Source organism: Mesoplodon bidens (assembly GCF_964165515.1).
Source record: "Mesoplodon bidens genome assembly, chromosome: 11".
NCBI lineage: Eukaryota > Metazoa > Chordata > Mammalia > Artiodactyla > Ziphiidae > Mesoplodon > Mesoplodon bidens.
The window spans coordinates 30,878,321-30,899,841 of NC_138167.1; the positions used below are offsets into that span (position 1 = coordinate 30,878,321).

The window sequence follows — 21,521 nt, forward strand, 5'->3', positions numbered from 1 at the left end:
ACGTCCTTTTCCCTTTTTGTCTCTTACTAGTCTTCCGTTTTAAAGTCTATTTTTTCTGATATATGTAGAGCTACTACAGCTTTCTTTTGGTTTCCATTTGCATGGGATGTCTTTTTCCATCCTTTCACTTTCAGCCTGTGTACATCCTTACACCTAAAGTGAATCTCTTGTAGGCAGCATATAGAGAGGGGTCTTGTTCCAGCCACTGTGCGTCTTTTGATTGGAGAATTTAGTTCATTTACATTTAAAGTAATTCTTGATAAATGTGTGATTTAATGCTATGTTGTTAATTGTTTTCCAGCTGTTTTTGTGGTTCCTCTCTATTCCTTTCTTCTATTGCTCTGTTCCTTTGTGGTTGGGTGACTTTCTTTAGCGGTATACTTATTTCTCTTTTTCTTGAGTATTTACCATAGATTTTTGGTTTGTGGTTAACATGAGGCTTACATGTAACAACATATCTATAGCAATCAACTTTAAGATGGTTAAATTTGATCCCATTGTAAAGCTCAGTATTATTACCCCCACCCCATTTTATGCTTTTGATGTCACATTTAACATCTTTTTATCTTATATATCCCTTAATTATTGTAATCAGTTATTTTTATTACTTTTGTCTTTTAAACTTTACACTACCTTTGTGAATGATTAATCTACTAACTCTCCTGTATGTTTACCTTTCTTTCATTCTTTCTTTTTTTGCTACTAATTGGTGCCCCTTTTCAGCTTAAAGAAGTCCTTTAACATTTCTTGTAAGGCTGGTTCAATGGTGATGAACTCCTTTAGCTTTTGCTTATCTGGAAAACTCTCTTATCTCTCCTTTACTTCTGAATGATAACTGGGTAGAGTATTCTTGGTTGGGAGATTTTTTTTTTCTTTCAGCACTTTGAATATATGCCACTCCCTTCTGGCCTGCAAAGTTTATGCTGAAAAATCTGTTGGTAGTCTTATTGGGGTTCCCCTGCATACAAGTTATTTTTCTCCTCCTGTTTTTAAGAGTCTTTTTTTTTGTTTTGGTCATGCCTTGCAGCATGGGGGATCTTAGTACCCTGAACAGGGATCAAACGCCATGCCCCCTGCAGTGGAAGTGTGGAGTCCTAACCACTGGACTGCCAGGGAATTCCCTCTAACTTTTTGACATTTTAATTATAATGTCTTAGGGTCTGTCTCCTTGGGCTCCTTTTTTTTTTTTTTTTAATAATTCTTTGAGTATCCTAGATCTGGATGTCTGTTTCCTTCTCCAGATTAGGGAAGTTTATAGCCATTGTTTCTTCAAATAAGACTTCTGCCCCTTTCTCTCTCTTCTCCTTCTGTGAGCCCTGTGATGTGAATATTAGTCCATTTGATGTTGTCTCATCAGTCCCTTAAGTCATCCTCGCTTCTTTTCATTCTCTTTTTCTTCTTGCTGCTCCGACTGGGTGAGTTCTATTGCCTTGAGTTAGTTGATCCTTTCTTCTACTTCATCTAGTCTGCTGTTGAACCCCAAACTAATCCTTTCACTTTGATTACTGTATTCTTCAGCTCTGTGACTTCTATTTGGTACTTTCTTATATTTTCCATCTCTTTAACGTTCTCACTGTGTTCATCCATTCTTATCCCCAGGTCAGTAAGCATCTTTGTAATCATTACTTTGAATAATTTATCAAGTAAATTACTTATCTTCATTTCATTAAGGTTTTTTCCTGAGGTTTTATCTTATTCTTCCATTTAGAACAAATTCCTGTTTCTTCATTTTGCTTGACTCTCTGTGTTGGTTTCTGTACAGTAGATGAAATAACTTCTCCCAGTCTTGAAGGAATGATCCTGTGTAGGAGATGAAACTTGTTGTTCAACTGTGCCTCGGCTCTTGGTTGTCCCTCAAACCTCTGTGCTTCTCTAAGAAGCCTAACATATTTTTAATAGCTCCTAGTAGTAGAAGATGTACCAAGACCTGTAAGCATCCCAAAGGGGAGGATTTCAGCACCTAGACTCAGGCTGACTTGAAGTCAGAAACTTGGGCATCAGCTTTCAAAAGTATGAATACCTATGCAATCCTGTGGGACTACAAACATAAGACCTGCTGGCCACCAGAGCCAGGCGATCTGGAGGTGTCTGCTGGGCTACAGTTGCAGAAATCCAGGCTCCAGGAGAGGGTAGATGCTCTTTTCTCAGTGATACTAGTGAGCTGGAGCAAGGCAGAGAAAGAGCACAAAGATGGCAACTACAGCATACGTTCCTTGAGAGTACAGGCCATAGGCCACTCCACAGGCCACTAAATGTGTGCCAAATCTGAAGCCTGTCCCTCAGGCCAAAGCTCCAGGACAAGAGGCTTCCTTCACAGAAAGCCAGGGTCAGGGAGAGGGGTGTGTATGTGTCTCAATCCACTGTTTGTGCAGTGCTCTGGGAGTGGTAGCCTGCCAAAAACCATCTTTCCTAATACCACAGTCCTGTGGGACCCAGAAATGAAAGCCTCCCCATCCCATCCCCCAGCTACCAGAGCCAGGTGATCAAAAGGTGTCCTCTGGGCAGCAGCTGCGAAAACCAGGGCACCAGACGTGTGTAAAGCTCTCCTCCAAGAGACACTGGTGCTCTGGAATATGGCAGAGGATGAGCTCAAAGGTAGTATCCACCCTCCGAGGTGTCTGGAAAGGATTACAGCCAGTCCCAAGATGTGTGTTTAATTAGAAACCCACCCTTCAGGCCACAGTCATGATGACTAGCTAATAGGTCTCCTTCACAGAAAGACTGATGAGCTCCTGGGTCTGTTGCCTCTTGCTATGCTCTGAATTCTTGTGGTGCCCTGGAACTGTTTAAGAACTCTTTCTCCATTGGTTACAGTCCTGTGAGACTCATGAACATAAGCCCCACTGGCCACCAGAGCCACATAATGTAGAGGTGTCCCCTGGCAGCAGCTACAAAACTTTGAGTAACAGACAGGGGTTTCTGGGAGACACATTATTACAGTCTCATGGGACCAGGGACACAAGCTCCCCTGTCCTCTAGAGCCAGGCAATCAAGAGGAATCCCCAAGGCAGTGGCCACAAAAATCGAGGCATCAGCATGTGAAAGCTCCTTTCTGGGAAATACTGGTGCTCTACAGCACAACAAAGGGAGAGCATGAAGATGGCACCTGCCAGCCTCTGTCCCCAGAGGACGGTCCAGCAGGCTCCTAGGTGTGTGCATTAAATTAGATGCCTGTCTCTCAGGCCAGCGCTTTAATATTAGCAAGTCTGGGCACAAGTCAGCTGCCTCTGAGTTGGCTCCTGAAGTAGGTGAGTCCGAGTGCACAAGCTCTTTAACAGCGTTTCTCAGACTGCTACAGTCTTGTGGGTCTCAGGACACGAGCCCTCTTGGTTTTCAAAGTTAGACGTTTTTGGGGCTCATCTCTCAAATGTATCTCTTAAAAGCTGGGATGCCTGATGTTGGATTTGAAACCTTCACTCCTCAGGGCGAGGCTCTGGTTTTTGAGTTCCCTCCCACTTGTAGAATGTCACACTGAGGGTAGGGTTTATGGCAAGACCTTGACAGTTTTGGGGAATACTGGTCAAGTATTTTGTAGAAGGGCCCTCTACTGGGATTTGTCTAATGTTTTTCTCATGATTAGATGAGAGTTATGGGGTTTAGGGGAGAAGAACACAGAGATAAAGTACTATTTTCATCACATCATATTCCTGGAAGTATCCTATCACTATGACTTATCACTATTGATACTGATCCAGATCACCTGACTGAGGTAGTGTTTGCCAAGTTTCTCAACTATAAAATTACTTCTCCCAAGATCCTTTCATTAGTGTACTATTTGAAAGTCATTAGCCCACACTTAAGGAGTGGGGAGTTATTTTCTATCCTGTTGAAGATAAACGATCAACCTAAATTATTTAGAGGTCTTCTGCACAGACTTTCTCTTCTCCACTTCTTTATTCAATCATTTATTTATATTAGTATGGAACCAAGGATATTTACTTTATACTTTAGGTTATAATCCACTACTACTTTATACTTAATTTATTTTCTTGCTCAAATTAGTCCAACTTTGGCCACTGAGAGCTCTTTCAGCCCTTTGTCATGTTCCCATTACCATGAGTTTGTTTGTTGAAGCACCTTCTTACTTTTTGGCACTACAAGATGCTCCAAGCTGATTTTTTTTTTTTCTTTTTTTGGCCAAGCAGCATGTGGGATCTTAGTTCCCCAACTAGGGATTGAACTCACGCCCCCCACATTGGAAGCAAAGAGTCTTAACCATTGGACTGCCAGGGAAGTCCCCAGCCTGATCTTACATATTTCTTGCCCCAGTCGTAGAATCAGCCATTTCCCCAAGAAACCCTGGTTCCCTTCACTGGAGAACTGTATTAGAAACAAAAATCTGGGCATCAGGTGTGCTCCTTATTGGGCTGCCATTGTTTCTAAGAGGACCTTAGTTTTTTTATTAATTAATTAATTAATTTTTGTCTGCATCGGGTCTTCATTGCTGCGTGCGGGCTTTCTCTAGTTGTGGCGAAAGGGGGCTTGCTCTTCGTTGCGGTGCGCGGGCTTCTCATTGCAGTGGCTTCTCTTGTTGCGGAGCACAGGCTCAGGGCCCGCAGGCTTCAGTAGTTGTGGCACATGGGCTCAGCAGTTGTGGCTCGCAAGCTCTAGAGCACAGGCTCAGTAGTTGTGGCGCACGGGCTTAGTTGCTCTGCGGCATGTCGGATGTTCCCAGACCAGGGCTTGAACCCGTGTTCCCTGCACTGGAAGGTGGGTTCTTAACCACTGCGCCACGAGCGAAGTCCCAAGAGGGCCTTAGTTTTTAAAATAAATTTATATGTTATTTTGTAGGGATTTGCATAACAAAATATAGAAATAAATTCATGCAGAGACTGGAGTAGGCCTATAATATTTTAAAATTAATCAACACGATGGTAGATGTATTTATCATCACTTTTTACAGATGTTTTGAAAAACAATCTGAAAAAGGTAAGGGAGACAGTTTTTTTTAAATACACAATTGGGACATGCCATCTTCTTTTGTTTTCTTTTTATTTTAAGGAAAGAGAGACAAATGTAAAATATCAGAAATAAAAAAGAGACATCATTACATTTTCTGTAGGTCATCAAGCAGTTCACCAGCTTTTTGGTCTGTGGACCGTTTACAGTTTTAAAAATTATTTGAGGATTTTTCAAAAAGAGGTTTTGTTTAGCTGTGTTATATCTATTAATATTTACCAAATTAGAAATTAAATATGAAAATGTTTAAAATATTGGTTTATTTAAAAGAATAAGCCTATTACACATTAACAAAAATATTTTATGAAAAAATAACTTTAAAAAACCTATTTTCCAAGAAATTTAGTAGGGAAAGTGACGTTATTTTATATTTTTGCAAATATTTTTAATGTCTGGCTTTAGAGAAGACAGGTGGATTCCTATGACTGATTCTGTGATATGCTGTTGTGGTTAAGGTATATAAGCATATAAAGAAAATCTAGCCTCACACAGGTATATAATCAGAAAAAAGAATATTTTAATAACTGTTTTAAAAATCACATAACTTCATTTGTGTGTGTGTGCGTGTGGTACGTGGGCCTCTCACTGTTGTGGCCTCTCCCATTGCGGAGCACAGGCTCTGGACGCGCAGGCTCAGCAGCCATGGCTCACGGGCCCAGCCGCTCCACGGCATGTGGGATCCTCCCGGACCGGGGCATGAACCCGTGTCCCCTGCATTGGCAGGCGGACTCTCAACCACTGCGCCACCAGGGAAGCCCAACTGTTGATATTTTTGATATTATACCTAAACTCAACAAATAACCTTCTTAAAAGTTAATTACAATGTGGTTTCTAAAACCATATAAATGAACTTTTCGCACTCTGTTACATTAAAATCCACTGGCTTATCTTGCACTTTTAATGGATCTTTTACGCATATGTGACTTTGTATCATCATACATTGGTCATTTGGAAAATAACTGGTTTGCAGATTTTTGACGCAAGTCAGAATACAACATCAAGGCAAAAAAAAAAAAAAACCACACTCTTTAATATCATTACCCATCTCACCAGAAGGTCTTTAAGTATCGGGAAGCTGTCAAGCTCATGGTGTTAGATACAAGTTTTCCATACTTGCAAATTCCATTTGAAAGTTTGATTGTTTTTTTAACCATTGGCTACAAATACAGCTATTTTTCTTGAAGTGTTAGGCTCACTTAAGTTCATTTTTGAGAAAAACAAATGTCAAATACTAAGTTCGAATAACCGAAGTTTTCCTATTCTGTTCTTTCAAGAACAAAAGGGGTGTTACAGAAAAAAGTAGGTAGTTAAGTTCAAAACTCAACTGAACAGGAACTTCTTCTGAAGATGACTATCTTGCTTCAGTATGGAGTAGAAGTACTTTATGAATTCTTCCCCTTTCATCACACATAATATTAAAAAGACGTGTACTCAAAGGCAAAATGAAATGAAGTTAATATTTTTACTGCTTCATCAAAGACATTCTTAAATGAAACCGGATTAAAAAAAACAACAACAAACTATGAATACATGGCAATGAAGAATATAATTGTTCACTTTGGTACCACTGCCTTAATATGTGCTAAGGTGTTACCAGTTTTATTCACCACTGCTTTTGCAGCATCACTGCAAATGTCAACAAACTGAAAAAATACAAAAAAAATCTGTATTATGAAAATAGTTTTGACCTCCCAGACTACCCAGTCACAGGGACCCACAAAAGTCTACAGAACATACTTTGAAAACTGCTCTAAATTAGATTCTAAAGATAAGAAAATATTACAAGCAAAATTGTAACATGTTAAATTCCTAGAAAAAAATAACTTACAAAATATGATTCAAGAAGAAATAAAAATATGAATAGTATTATAATCTTAAAAAAAAACCAGGAATCAAAAAATCCTCCCGTCCGCGGAGCAGCTGGGCCCGTGAGCCATGGCTGCTGAGCCTGCACGTCCGGAGCCTGTGCTCCGCAGCGGGAGAGGCCACAGCAGTGAGAGGCCCACGTAACGCAAAAAAAAAAAAAAAAAAAAAAAAAACTCCCGTAAAGAAATTCTAGGCCTGGATGGCTTTAACAGATGAATTCTGTCAAATGTGCAAGAAAAATAATTTTCCATGATGTATTCCAAAGAACAGTTAAAGAAGATACCCTCTCTGACTCATTCTGAGACTAGTATAACCTTGACACTAAAATCCAAAAAAGAGCACAGCCTATAAAAAAAAATTTATAGGCTGATATCCTTCATGAATATTAGCATGAAATTCTTAAAATATTAGCAAACTGAGTCTGGTAACATATAAGGTATCAAAGGTTGGTCTAATGTTAGGAAAAATGAAGTAATTCTCCATATTAATAAACAAAAGAAGAAAAAAATTATATCGTTGTTAACAGATTCAGAGAAGAGGAATCTTTTCAGAGGTTTTTCTCAACAGAAAAGGAAAGCTATAAGGCTGTTTTGGGAGACTCAGCTCTGTGGATTCAAGGAAAAAGCAAGCTGCAATACTCAAGGAAAGCAGAAGCCTCTGTAAGACAAAGGTGCTACCAGTATCACCTTTCCCAAAAGAAAAAACTTAAGGTCAAAAATCCTAACCAAGTTTTTATGTTTCATATCAAATGCAGTCATGGTTGATGTTTCCTCACACAGCTGTTCTGACAGTCCACTAACAAGCTTCTTGTAAAATCAATCTGTAAGACAAAGGTGGCCTATAATGCTGCCCTGCCCACCCCCCAACCCCCCTCCCCCTCCCCACCACTTAATTATTTGCATTAAAAAGGAGATGAATGGAAAAACTATTCTTTTATCATTATTCAGAATACCTGGGTATAATTACCTTTTCCCCTACCTCACTACTACCTGAGCAGGGTTCCCAACTTAAAAGAAGCACTACTGTTCCCACTGGCACAGTTATTAAGCAAGTCTAGCAGAAACCATCTTATCTAAATCAAAACAGACCTGAGGTTAGCTGTAGTTGGTTAAATCAGGAAATCAAATATACACATTATTTTATATTTTACATTATTATATAATATAAATACATTATATATTATGGCGAGGTGGATGGACCTAGAGTCTGTCATACAGAGTGAAGTCAGAAAGAGAAAAACAAACACTGTATGCTATCACATATATATGGAATCTTAAAAAAAAAACAAAACCTAGAAGAACCTAGGGGCAGGACAGGAATAAAGACGCAGACATAGAGAATGGACTTGAGGACATGGGGAGGGGGAAGGGTAAACTGGGACGAAGCGAGAGAGTGGCAGCATGGACATATATACACTACCAAATGTAAAATAGATAGCTAGTGGGAAGCAGCTGCATAGCACAGGGAGATCAGCTCAGTGCTTTGTGACCACCTAGAGTGGTGGGATAGGGACGGTGGGAGGGAGGGAGACGCAAGAGGGAAGAGATGGGAACATATGTATATGTATAACTAATTCACTTTGTTATAAAGCAGAAACTAACACACCACTGTAAAGCAATTATACTCCAGTAAAGATGTTAAAAATAAGTATGTTAAGTACCATATATATGACTATTACTTACACACACACACACACACACACACACACACACACACACACCTTAAACATTTTATTTTAGCTTGAGCAAGTAAAAGGGGATGAATTATCCAAACTTAGCGCCAAGGATTTTTTTTTAAATGGGGGCCTGATGACTGGAACTCTGTGCCATATTTCTTACATAAACCTTATCTAAAATGTATATTTATTTCAAATGGATCAAGGATTTCCATTTCTGGCAACATGGTATATTAGGTGCCCGGACTGTCTGAATCTAAAATGCTGTATAGGGCTTCCCTGGTGGCGCAGTGGTTAAGCATCTGCCTGCCAATGCAGGGGACACGGGTTCGAGCCCTGGTCTGGGAAGATCCCACATGCCGCAGAGCAACTAAGCCCATGAGGCACAACTACTGCGCCTGCACATCTAGAGCCTGTGCTCCGCAACAAGAGAAGCCACGACAGTGAGAAGCCCGTGTACCGCGATGAAAAGTAGCCCCTGCTCGCTGCAACTAGAGAAAGCCTGCGCACAGAAACGAAAACTGAACACAGCCAAAAATAAATAAATAAATAAATTTTTAAAAAATGCTGTATAAATTTTTTAAAATATTTTTAAACTTCTTAATTTGGCACAAACATACAGACACTATGGAAGGTGGCTCTTGACTTTAATGTTACCTCACAGCAATGCTTTGAAAACGACAGAGTGCTGGAGACAGGATACATATTCTGAGACTCCCAATATGGAGATGTAATCAAAGAACCTTGCATATAGCTGAAAATCCGAAATGCGTACAACTGAATGAGCAGTAAACCTATCTGGCAGAAGGTGACAGCAAGCAAACTTGCCTTCTTTAATCTTAGTGCTGGTCAAAGGAAGAAAAAAAATCTCCTGTGTGAATTTATAACTACAAGCCAGTTCTTATATGAGTCTGTGGAGAAGGAAAAAGATAAAAAGGGGTGAGAAACATGGAAAACAGATTAAAGGTCTAATGTATGTCTAACTGGAATTATAAACTCCTCATCTCCAATGACCAAGGAAAGAAGGAACAATGGTCATGCCAAAAAGGGCTGCTGCCTCTTGCAGCACATTCACTGTACTAACTGCACCAGATATGTACCCAAGGACAAGGCCATTAAGAAGCTGATCATTGGAAATATAGAAGAGGCATGCGAGGGGCTTCCCTGGTGGCACAGTGGTTAAGAATCACCTGTCAATGCAGGGGACACAGGTTCGAGACCTGGTCCAGGAAGACCTCACATGCCGTTGAGCAACTAAGCTTGTGCGCCACAACTACTGAGGCCGCACTCTGGAGCCACAATTACTGAGCCCATGCGCCACAACTACTGAAGCCTGCATGCCTACAGCTCGTGCTCCACAACAAGAGAGCCAACCGCAATAAGAAGCCCACACACCACAACAAAGAATAGCTCCCGCTCGCCGTAACTAGAGAAAGCCCGCATGTAGCAACAAAGATACAATGCAGCCAAAAATAAAAATAAATAAATGAATAAATTTTTTAAAATAAATAAAATGAAACATTAAAAAAAAAAAAGAAGAGGCATGAGAGACATTTCTGAAGTGAGAGTCTTTAATACCTATGTGGTTTCCAAACTGTATGTGAAACTACACTGCTGTGTGAGTTGTATAACTGACAGCAGGGAAGTCAAGAGTCATTCTCATGAATCCCAGAAAAACCATACACCCCATCCTGATTTAGACTTACAGATGCTGCCTCATGACCTCTGCCAAAGCCCATGTAAGGAGCTGAATCCTTAAGGACTGAAGAAAACCTGTCCTTTGGGGGAAAAAAAGAGAAAATTATACCTTTTAAAACAGTTGTAGAAGGCAAAAATAAAGAAAACAATAGGCATTACTCAAAGAGATAAAGGTCAAGAATTTAACATAATTATTCGAAGACATCCTCAGATCCAGGAAGCCCAAAGAATCCCATGTAGGATTATAAATAATGAAATAAAATAATGAAGTAGAAGAAAAGAACATCTCAATACATTATATAAAACTGCAGAACACCAAAGGGGGGCAAGAAGGCTTGAAAACAGTCAAATAAAAGGTATATACAGGGACTTCCCTGGTGGCGCAGTGGTTAAGAATCCGCCTGCCAATGCAGGGGACACGGGTTCGAGCCCTGGTCTGGGAATATCCCACACACTGTGGAGCAACTAAGCCCGTGTGCCACAACTACCGAGCCTGCACTCTAGAGCCCGCGAGCCACAACTACTGAAGCCCATGCACCTAGAGCCCATGCTCTGCAACAAGAGAAGCCACCACAGTGAAAAGCCCACACACCGCAATGAAGAGTAGCCCCTGCTCGCCGCAACTAGAGAAAGCCCACACGCAGCAATGAAGACCCAACGCAGCCAAAAATTAAAAAAAAAAAAAAAATACAATTTTAAAATGGACAAAAGATTTGAATAGACATTTCTCCAAAGAAGATAAACAAATGGCCAAAAGAACTGAAAAGATGCTCAACATCACTAGTCATTAGGAAAATGCAAATCAAAACCACAATAAGATTCCACTTCACACCCTCTAAGATGGCTATAATCAAAAACACAGACAACAGTAAATGTTGGCAAGGATGTGGAGAAACACCCTCATACACTGCTTGTGGGACTATAACATGGTGTATCTGAGCTGGAAAACAGTTAGGTAGATCCTAAAAAGGTTAAACATAATAGCACTACCATATGACCCAGGAGGCCCACTCCTATGTATACACCCCCAAAACTGGAAAACATATGTGCACACAGAACTTGTACATGGAGGTTCACAACAGCATTATTCGTAATAGCCAAAAAATGGAAACAATACATATATGCATCAACTGATTAATGTATAAACAAAATGTGGTATATCCACACAATGGAATTGTATTCCATCATAAAAAGGAATGAAGTGCTAACACTAGCGACAACATGTATGAACTTTGAAAACATCACACTAAGTGAAAGACACCAGGCAAAAAAGGCCATATATGACTCCATTTATAGGAAATGCCCAGAACAGAAAACTCTACAGAGACAGAAAGCAGATTACTGGCTGTCAGGGGATGAGGGAAGGGAGAATGGGGAGTGACTGCTAATGGGTATGGGGTTTCTTTTTGGGATGATGGAAATGTTCTGGAAATAGTGGTGACAGTTATAAAACTTTGTGATTATTCTTTAGGGAAAAAAAACTGAATTTTACACTTTAAAGAGGTGAATTTTACGGTATGTGAATTATATATCAGTCTTTAAAAGACAAATCAACTGACCATTTAAAAGAGAGAACCTGGGCTTCCCTGGTGGCGCAGTGGTTGGGAATCAGCCTGCCAATGCAGGGGACTCGGGTTCATGCCCTGGTCTGGTAGGATCCCACACGCTGCAGAGCAACTAAGCCCGTGCGCCACAACTGCTGAGTCTGCGCTCTGGAGCCCACAAGCCACAACTACTGAACCTGCGTGCTGCAATTGCTGAAGCCTGTGCGCCTAGAGCCCGTGCTCCACAACAAGAGAAGCCACCGCAATGAGAAGCCCACGCTCCACAACAAAGAGTGGCCCCCGCTCGCCACAGCTAGAGAAAGCCCGCACGCAGCAGCGAGGACCCAACACAGCCAAAAATAAATAAAGAAATAAAATAAAATAAAATAAAGAAATAGAAAAATAAATATAAACTTGGACCCTTACCTTCCACCATATATAGAAATTAACTCAAAATGGATTAAAGACCTAAACATAAGACCTAAAACTATAAAAATTTTTGAAGAAAACAGAAAAAAAGCTTCATGACATTGCATTTGGCAAGGATTTCCTGGACATAACATCAAAGCCACAGACAACAAAAGTAAAAACAGATAAATTGGACTACATCAAAATTAAAAGCTTCTGTGCATCAAAGGAAACAACAGAATGAAAAGGTAGCCTATGGAATGGGAGAAAATCCTTGCAAATTGTATCTCTGATAAGGGGTTAATATCCAGACTACATAAAGAACTCCTACAACTCAGTATAACAACAAAAACAAATAACCCAATTTAAAAATGGGCAAGGGACTTGATTAGACATTTCTCCAAAGGAAATGTATAAATGGCCAACAAGAACATGAAAAGATATTCGACATCACTAGTCCCTAGGGAAATGCAAATCAAAACTACAATGAGCTATTACTCCTCACCCTTAGGATGGCTACTATCAAAAAAAACAGGAAATTGGGGGGAAAAAAAACAAAGTAAGTGTTGGCAAGGATGTGGAGAAATTGGAACCCTTGTGCATTGCTGGTGTAAGGTAAATGGTACAGCTGCTGTGAAAAACAGGAAGATGGTTCCTCAAAAAATTAAAAATAAAATTACCATTTGATCCAGCAAGACTGCTTCTGGGTATATATCCAGAAGAACTGAAGCAGAGTCTCAAAGAGATATTTGCACGTCCAAGTTTGTAGTAGCATTATTCAGAATAGTCAAAAGGTGAAAGCAACATAACTTTCCATTGACAGAAGAATGGATAACAAAATGTTTTATACATACAGTGGTATATTATTCAGCCTTAAAAAGGAAATTTTGGACACATGCTACAACATGGATGAACTTGGATGAACTAAGTGAAATAAGCCAGGCACAAAAAGATAATAAAAATACTGTATGGTTTCACGTATAAGAGGTACCTAGAGCAGCCAGACGCATAAAAAAAAAAGTAGACTGGTGTCTGTCAGGGGACATGGGGAGGGGGAAATGTGGAAGAGTTTTTCACTGGGCACAGAGTTTCAGTTTTGCAAAAAGTTCTGCAGACTGGTTGAACAACAATGTGAATATACTTAACACTAACTACTTTAAAATGATTAAGAATGTAAATTTTATGTTAGGTGTATTTTACTACAATTTAAAAAATTTTTTTAAAAACCCAACCAGGACAATATGAAAAAAGAAAATTACAGGCTAGACTCATGTACACTGATGTAAAAAACAATCCTATACAAAGCATAAGCAAATCAATCCAGTGATTTATGAAAAAGATAATCCAGCGTGACTAAATTGGGTTTATCCCAGGAATGCTTAGTTAGCCTAATTTGAAAATCAAGGTAACTTGACCACATTAACAGGTTAAAGGGAAAAACATTTGATCATTTTGAGTTACAGAAAAGCCTATCAATACAGCTTAACATCTATTCATGATTTAAAACAATCAAAATACAACCCTTAACAAGGTAAGAACACAATGAAACCTCCTTAACTTGATAAAGGAGGGATTTTTCTCTTAAAAAAAAAAACCTACAAGTGTAATTTTATTGAAATATAGTCAACTTACAACGTTCTGTTAATTTCTGCTATACAGCAAAGTGACTCAGTTATATTCTTTTTTATATTTTCTTCCATTATGGTTTATCCCAGGATATTGAATATAGTTCCCTGTGCGATATATACAGTAGGACCTTGCTGTTTATCCATCCTATATATAATAGTTTGCATCTGTTAATCCCAAACTCCCACTCCTTCCCTCTCCCACCCGCTCTCCCTGCTGGCAACCACAAGTCTGTCCTCTGTATCTGAGTCTGTTTCTGTTTCGTAGATGAGTTCATCTATGTAATATTTTAGATTCCACATATAAGTGATATCCTGTAGTATTTGTCTTTCTTTTTTTGACTTACTCCACTTAGTATGATAATCATTAGTTCCATCCATGCTGCTGCAAATGGCATTATTTCATTCTTTTGTATGGCTGAGTAGTATTCCATTGTGTATATATACATACCACTTCTTATCCATTCATCTGTTGGACATTTAGGTTGTTTTCATGTCTTGGCTACCGTAAACAGTGCTATGAACATAGAGGTTCATGTATCTTTTCGAATTATAGCTTTGTCTGGGCATACGCCCAGGAGTGGGATTGCTGGATCATCTGGCAACTCTATTTTTCATTTTCTGAGGAACCTCCATACTGTTTTCTACAGTGGCTATACCAATTTACATTCCCACCAACACTGTAAGAGGGTTCCCTTTTCTCCACATCCTCTCCAGTATTTGTTATTCGTAGACTTTTTAATGGTGGCCATTCTGACTGGTGTGAGGTGGTACCTCATTGTAGTTTTGATTTGCATTTTTCTAATAATTAGCAATGCTGAGCATCTTTTCATGTGCCTACTGGCCATGTGCATGTCTTCTTTGGAGAAATGTCTATTTAGGTCTTTTGCCCATTTTTCGATTGGGTTGGTTTTTGGTTATTGAATCTACAAGTGTAATTTTAAATGGTAACATTTGAAAGCATTTCCTTTGAGATCAGAAACAAGACAGGAAACAAAACCATGAGTATCTGAAGATATCTAAGAAAGTACAGTAATAATTCAGAGGTAGACAAACAGACCAAAGACATAGAAGAAAGAGTACAGAAAGGAAACCACCCATATATGAAAACTTGATTTATGAAAGAGAATTTTGCATATCAGGAAGGAAATGAAGAACTATTTCAATAAACAGTGCTGGAATAACCAATTATCCATACAGAAAGAATCAATTCATAATCCATACCTCTCACAAAAATCAATTATTGAGAGATTAAAGGATTAAATGTAAAAAGTATAACCATAAAGCTTTTAGTTGATAAAGAAGAATATCTTTATGACCTCTGAATAGGAAAAGATTAAGGTAAACTATAAAGAAAAAAAACCCATATATTTAACTATATTAAAGTTAAGGACTATTATGAGGTATATATGTAAACCAATTATATTCTATTGTGTTTGGGAGGAAAGGGTGCAGCTTATAGATAATGTCATCAAAAGTTATCAAGGTATACATGAAATATGTCAACTAACCAACTGAATTCAAAGATCAAATGCTTTTAATCAACATGATATTGTAGGGACTTGGAAACAAGAATTAAAAAAAACAACACTCTCATGGTTCAGTAAGTGTCTGCATCAACATTTTTGTCTGTATCTCATTGCAAATATTAGCAATGATACCCATGGTAAAATCTAAATAGTGTTTCAGATAAGTGGGATGTTACTTTGACCTTTCCCACTGCTCCTTGAACCATATTTTTTACCAAAATCCAGAACCTATCTTTGGATGCTTTAGGGGAGAAATATTTAATATGTTAAGATAAGATCTCCCTTGGAGAAATACTAAGGACTTTTCAAAAAGAAGAAATGGAGCAAATAGACAACATATTCTTAGGACTTCCAAATAATTCTGAAATTAAAAATGGAAAAGAAATAAACACAATTACAAGGAACACCTCATGCACTTGGGAAACTATTAACACTGTATATATGACTGAAAGGAATGAGTTGGAAAGAACATTTATCCCAAGATAAATTTTTTTAACAATATGAAGGTATATGTCCACCAAGGAAAATAAATCCATTCCCATTTCATCCACCATCAAAAACATCCTTCCCTTTACCCAAAACACACACATATATATACAAGATAAATGTTTTCAACCTAAACTGTAAGCCTCTGGCTCACATGAAAACAAAATGATTTTAACCACACACAAGCTCCAGCACTCAGACTTGTAGTTTCTACATGCTGCCCACACAGCACTTTGTGAGCATGTGATTAGGAGGAATGATGCACAATCACACCACATTCCTTCCCTCAGCTCACACATCAAGAACTTGCCCTCTCAGCTGCATTCTTCTCCAAACAGCCATGGTCACCTTAGCAACCCTATGCTCCTAATATGGACAGCTGCTCCATTTAAAGTCAGCCCTTCTTGGCAGGGAATATGCTTGTTCTTCACATTGGGGGAGAGAGGAGAGGTTTTCCTTTCAATACACATTGCAGGGGTTGATTTAACTTGATCAGCACTTTTGTTCTGCGGCAGCAATTTGTGTCGAGTTTCAACCTATTTTGAGGTTTTCTTTCTTTTATTTTTTTTTAATCTAAAAGCAAATGGCTAAAAAATAAAATCAAGGCAGCTCATATGGAATTCTAAGGAAGAATGGAACATGAAACAAAAATGTATCTGAAATAACTGTATTCTTTTATAAAATGATGAAGCTATCCATATTTTTGAAAGTTAAAATTTACTTAAATTGAACTGTAACATCTGAAGCCTTAATATACAATAAGAAATCAGTCAGAAGACCTGTCATAGCCTATTTTTGAACAACAAAAACATTGCTAAGCTTTGAAGTGCTATGACTCCCATCTATTTAATAGATTATGAGTTGATCTGCATCCCTTTATCCCACCATCTACATGTGAAATCTTTCCACAGGCTCAAAAGTAAACTAGGTATTGAGATCAAATGATGAGTATATATGAGGACCCTCCAGACCTAGAATGACCTAGGATAGCACTGGATTACTCAAAACCAATCTTGATCTGTGCTTGTACCACTAAAGCTGGGTCTGAACCAAAGTAAGTCTCTCAGGATAAAAGATACAGGTTTATAATACAGTTTGCCTGATTTTCATACTGCAAACAAATTATTTGCGGGGGAGGGATTACCGTATTCTGAAATAATGTGAGATCAAACTGCTCATTCCATACCCACAAAAGGATTCTAATCCCCACTTGTTAAAATTAAACACCTTATTTTTAAGTATAGTTAACAGGCATGTTCAAAACTAAAACATTTATAGTATTTGTTCTAAGTTGGAAAGTTTATGAAATAATTTTCTATACAACTGATGGACAAAATCCATATTAATTTATTAAGTGCTGTTTCAGTGAATGTTAAGGTTAAGTGAATACCATCTACATTACTTATTGGTTTTATTTTTGTTTGTATATGTGTGTTTTTTAAACTTCTCAGGCTATGAGGTTTTTTATGGTTAGAAACATTTCTTCCATGTTAAAACTATCCTTGTAATTACATCTTCTATATAGAGCAAAATACACATTGATAGGGTGGCAGTGTAGATTAGTAAAAAGAATCTAAAGCTAATTCTGCTACTGGTTTCCTCATTTGTAAAATGATAATACTCTGTCCTACTTACGGCATTTGTTATGTTAACACATGAAATTATTATGCCATACGAAATACTCAAAAAGTTAAGAAATCAGAGAAAGGGACTATGTTACCTGAACCGTTATTTTTAAAAAGAATGGGGAGTATTCAACAATGCATGGGATACCAAATCAATATCAAGAGGGTCCAGTCTTCCCGCCAAAGATTTTACAAATACTTAAGTGCTGACATGTAAATAACTACTTCTTTCAAAAAGCCTCAACACTGGCTTTTAGCAAATGTGAATTCCCTTACCCTTTTCCATTCCACTACTACTGAATCAGTTCCACATTTCCGCCTGGCCTCCAGAACTAAGTGCCCCTAAGATCCTCTTTCCATAAAAAGAAACTGCTCCCAGAAGGTACCTTGTTAGCTTTTTCGACCTGATAGAAGCCCCTCCCTGATCTGATCAGTGCTGTCATTATCCTCCTTAATGGAATGTCAGGGCCCACTTTATCCTCTTCTAGGAGTTTTCCCCTCTCCCCTCTTCTCGACTACAAGGCATATCATCACCACAGACTTGGAGATTCTAAAGTTCCCACTTTCTGACAATTTCTAGTTAGGGGATCCAAGAGAAGTTACTTCTGCTGATACTGTGCTTACCATAGGTGAAATTGTCTTTCTGCATCCCAAATTTAGAATCTTGCATTTGTACTGTTCTTACTCTGTGTTAGATTCAGTGATGGAAATTCACAGAACATGATTCTGCTTCAGTGAAGTAATAGAAATAAGATGAACGTTCATATATAATTTAATGGAGAAATTAACAAGCAATAGATAATGGGGAGGTTCTATAACATTACTGGTATTATCTTTCAACCATAAGGCTTTTCACCAGCTAACACTGAGACCTAAGCATTTTAATATACTGTTTCTAGACAAAAAATATACGTTTTTGTTAGGCCCTACAGTTTTCTTTGTTCTAACAGACTCCTAGATAGACAGCCTTCTAAACAGATGTTTATATTTCCTCTAATCTTCCACAGGATCTAATTCGCATTCTTCAACTTCAATTCTAATATAAAGAAATAAGCATGAACTGACCTTTTCTTAAATGCTCATTTTATGTGCCTTACACATTTAAGAAACTTTACATTTAATAGCTTCATTTTAATAAACAACCTGGAATACAATGTACCAGTTGGACAAAACAAATTAGAAGAACACTCAGCAACATGGCCAGATCTTAGAAAAAAATAAGACAGGAGGGTGGAGGGGACTATAAGAATAAGATTAAGACCTAATGTATAATTAAAACACAGGCACATAAAATAATAAAGCTTTTATAAGATATAAACAAAACGATACACACCAAACACACTTAAAGGTCATTTGTTATGAAAGAAAATGGAAGAACAATCCTTTAACGAACCAGTGATAAATGGGTATGACACAAACTGAAGAATATCATTAACTCAATACTCCTGTACTTGAGGTTAAAAACTGGTACTTCAATATTGGAGAAGATAATCATGTGACTGTTTAGATACCTGGCCTTTCTCCCGTCTATGGAATTCTTACTGCTTTATTTAAATCCATGGTTGTCTGTGGGTCATTATCACCCTGGCACTTCAGGCCATGTTCCCATTTGATTATAGTATTATTTTGTAAGGATTACTTTTTCTTCAACTCTCAGCTTGGTACTTTCCTTTTTAAATGGCACTCCAAAACAAGGTACAATAGCTAGTATAAAAAGATGCAAATTTTTCTGCATTTTAAATTCTGCATGCGTCTAAATTACATTGCGTCTCATAAGCAGCAACATGTTTTGAGATACAATTTTGGACTAGTTAACATGAAATTCTCTGCATTTCTTTACTCCTTTGTCTTTGAACTGTCAATAGTGGATACCAGAAGTTAAACCTGTATTACACAACTATGGTAAGGTTAAGGTGGAATTCCCCCAGCTTAGCAACAGTGGAGAGCTAGAGCTGTTACCACCTCTCAGTCCAAAGGGTAAAGCGAAGTGTGGCTACTAGGACCTAGGAGAGTAGTGGCAGGAGAGGGCCTCTTGACAGAGGCAAAAACAACAACAAACTGGTACTTCAGACAAAGCCATCCTCTTTCATAATAAACAAAGTTGCCCAAAATTTTAAACAGTAATTTTTAAAATTGTGATAAAATATACATAACATAAAATTTACCATTTCAACCATTTTTAAGTGTAGGGTTAACAATAATTTAAGTTGTCATTGTCCCTTTAATACCTTTAACTGTGTAGCAGGGTAATACTATATAAAGGTGAATAATCTTTTTTAGATTATTTTCTACTCTAAAAAAATTATGAAAGCACCTGGTATGTACAAAAATATATATTTATTGAACAGGTACAGGGGAACCCTAAGGGTACAGACAATATAATTCATCATCATTGTATCATACATTGTACTGATGTCTGAGATTTACATTTTATTTGCCAAAAGAACAGTGACAAAGATGTAACAGATCAAGTTCACTAAGATTAAAATTTTTGAAGTTTTTGTTTTTACTTTAAGCATTGTGGTCCAGGAAAAGAAGGATCTGGACTTCTCCTGAAGTAATGCCTTTGAGTAGTGCCCTGGAAGATCAGATAGTGCTATACACAGGTTCTAGGATCCCCTCCCTTAACCTCCTGTTAAGTAGAAGAAAAAAATAGGGCAAAAGAGTTTCACAAGAAACTTATAAATGAAAACTTGGAAATTTACTCTCTCTTCCTCCTTATCAGCTAGTGGGTCCCCTTTATTTTAACGCTTTATTTTCAGTTATCAGGATAAAAACTGACTTGATTAACTAAATCTGTGGCAGTTTCAAAAGCAGGTGGAAAAATTGTGTTTGAGGGTGAATGTTACCCTCAGGACATAGGATACTGAAAAAAGAGAAAAAATGAGAAAGTTATTGATCTGAATAATTCACTTTATAAGCATTTCCAGTTGACAGATTGAATTACTCTGCAAGGACCACTACTACCTATGCCAAAAGTTCCTGAGAAAACTTAACCAAAGTAAGTGCTTAATGCTGCCAAGCAATTGATTTTAAGTGTCTGGCATAGGGTAGGCACACTGATAAGGAAATCTTACTATCTACTCACTTGAACAATTTCATCCTTCAGAAGTCTAAAGAGAATAATAATGTATATCAATGATGATTTAAAATCCATTGTCAAGGTGATCATTAGGATTTTTTTCTTTAATACTACCTGTTACTCAATCTTTTATTATCTAGCTGGTAGGAAGCATTCCACTTTTTAAACGAAATATAGCAGTTACACAATTTCCATAGGTGGAAGCATTGCTAAATAATCTCCTTTAACTTAAAGCCTCTAAGAGAGCTTCTATGAACCCACTACTCCCTAATGTCACTTAGATAGTACTATCCATTGAAGTAAAAGGTAAATGGGCCCCAATGAAAGAAAAGAACTTTTTTCTCAAAATGGACAAACCCACTCCTAAGTATGCTAGGAATAAGCTGTGACTATGAAAAGCAGTATTTGAGTTTCAAGGTGACTACTTTAATCACACCCTTTTAATCCTAACTTCAAATAAGATGACTTGTGTCTTGCTAGCAAATTCTGAGGTAGTAAAGGAATAGCTAACAAATTTGTGAGAATCTTGTAATAATCCAGAAAAGATATGAAATAAGTATGGGAAAAGGATAAAAAGCCAGAGCAATTAAGCCTATACTCAACCATATTTGTTTTATTAGTATATTAACAATGTCTTACCTTGTGGAATTCTCTTCTGAGAAAAATAGATACAATTTTGTCCCTAAAAAAATTTCAGGTAGAAAAGTTGAAATGTTAGTTTCAAATAGAAAGTCTTTTGAAAATGAAAAGTTACAAAATGCTAGCATAGTACATTTAGATTATAATGGCATTTGGTATTAACAAAGCTTAAGAAATATTAAGCCTCAAGTAAATGTTATTATCTTCATTAAAATAGTTATTATAAAATTTATTATTGTATTATAAAAATACTCTACTATCAAATCATTTTTGCTAAGTACATAATAATGAGGGGCACATTTTCATATTCTAAGACATTAGTACTTAATTGGGTTTTACTCGTGCCAAGATTTGATATTCCGAAGGGTACCTTTTTTTTTTTAGC

At 37.7% G+C, this 21,521-nt stretch overlaps 1 protein-coding gene across 1 annotated transcript in view; it reads right to left on the bottom strand.

Moving 5' to 3' along the window:
• Window positions 1-18,115, bottom strand: part of FRS2 (fibroblast growth factor receptor substrate 2) — a 70,078-nt gene extending 51,963 nt beyond the window's left edge. The window contains exon 1 of the mRNA XM_081249810.1: window positions 18,040-18,115. The gene's annotated coding sequence lies outside the window, so the exon portion shown is untranslated. The remainder of the gene's footprint in view (window positions 1-18,039) is intronic.
• Between the last annotated feature and the right edge of the window lie 3,406 nt (window positions 18,116-21,521).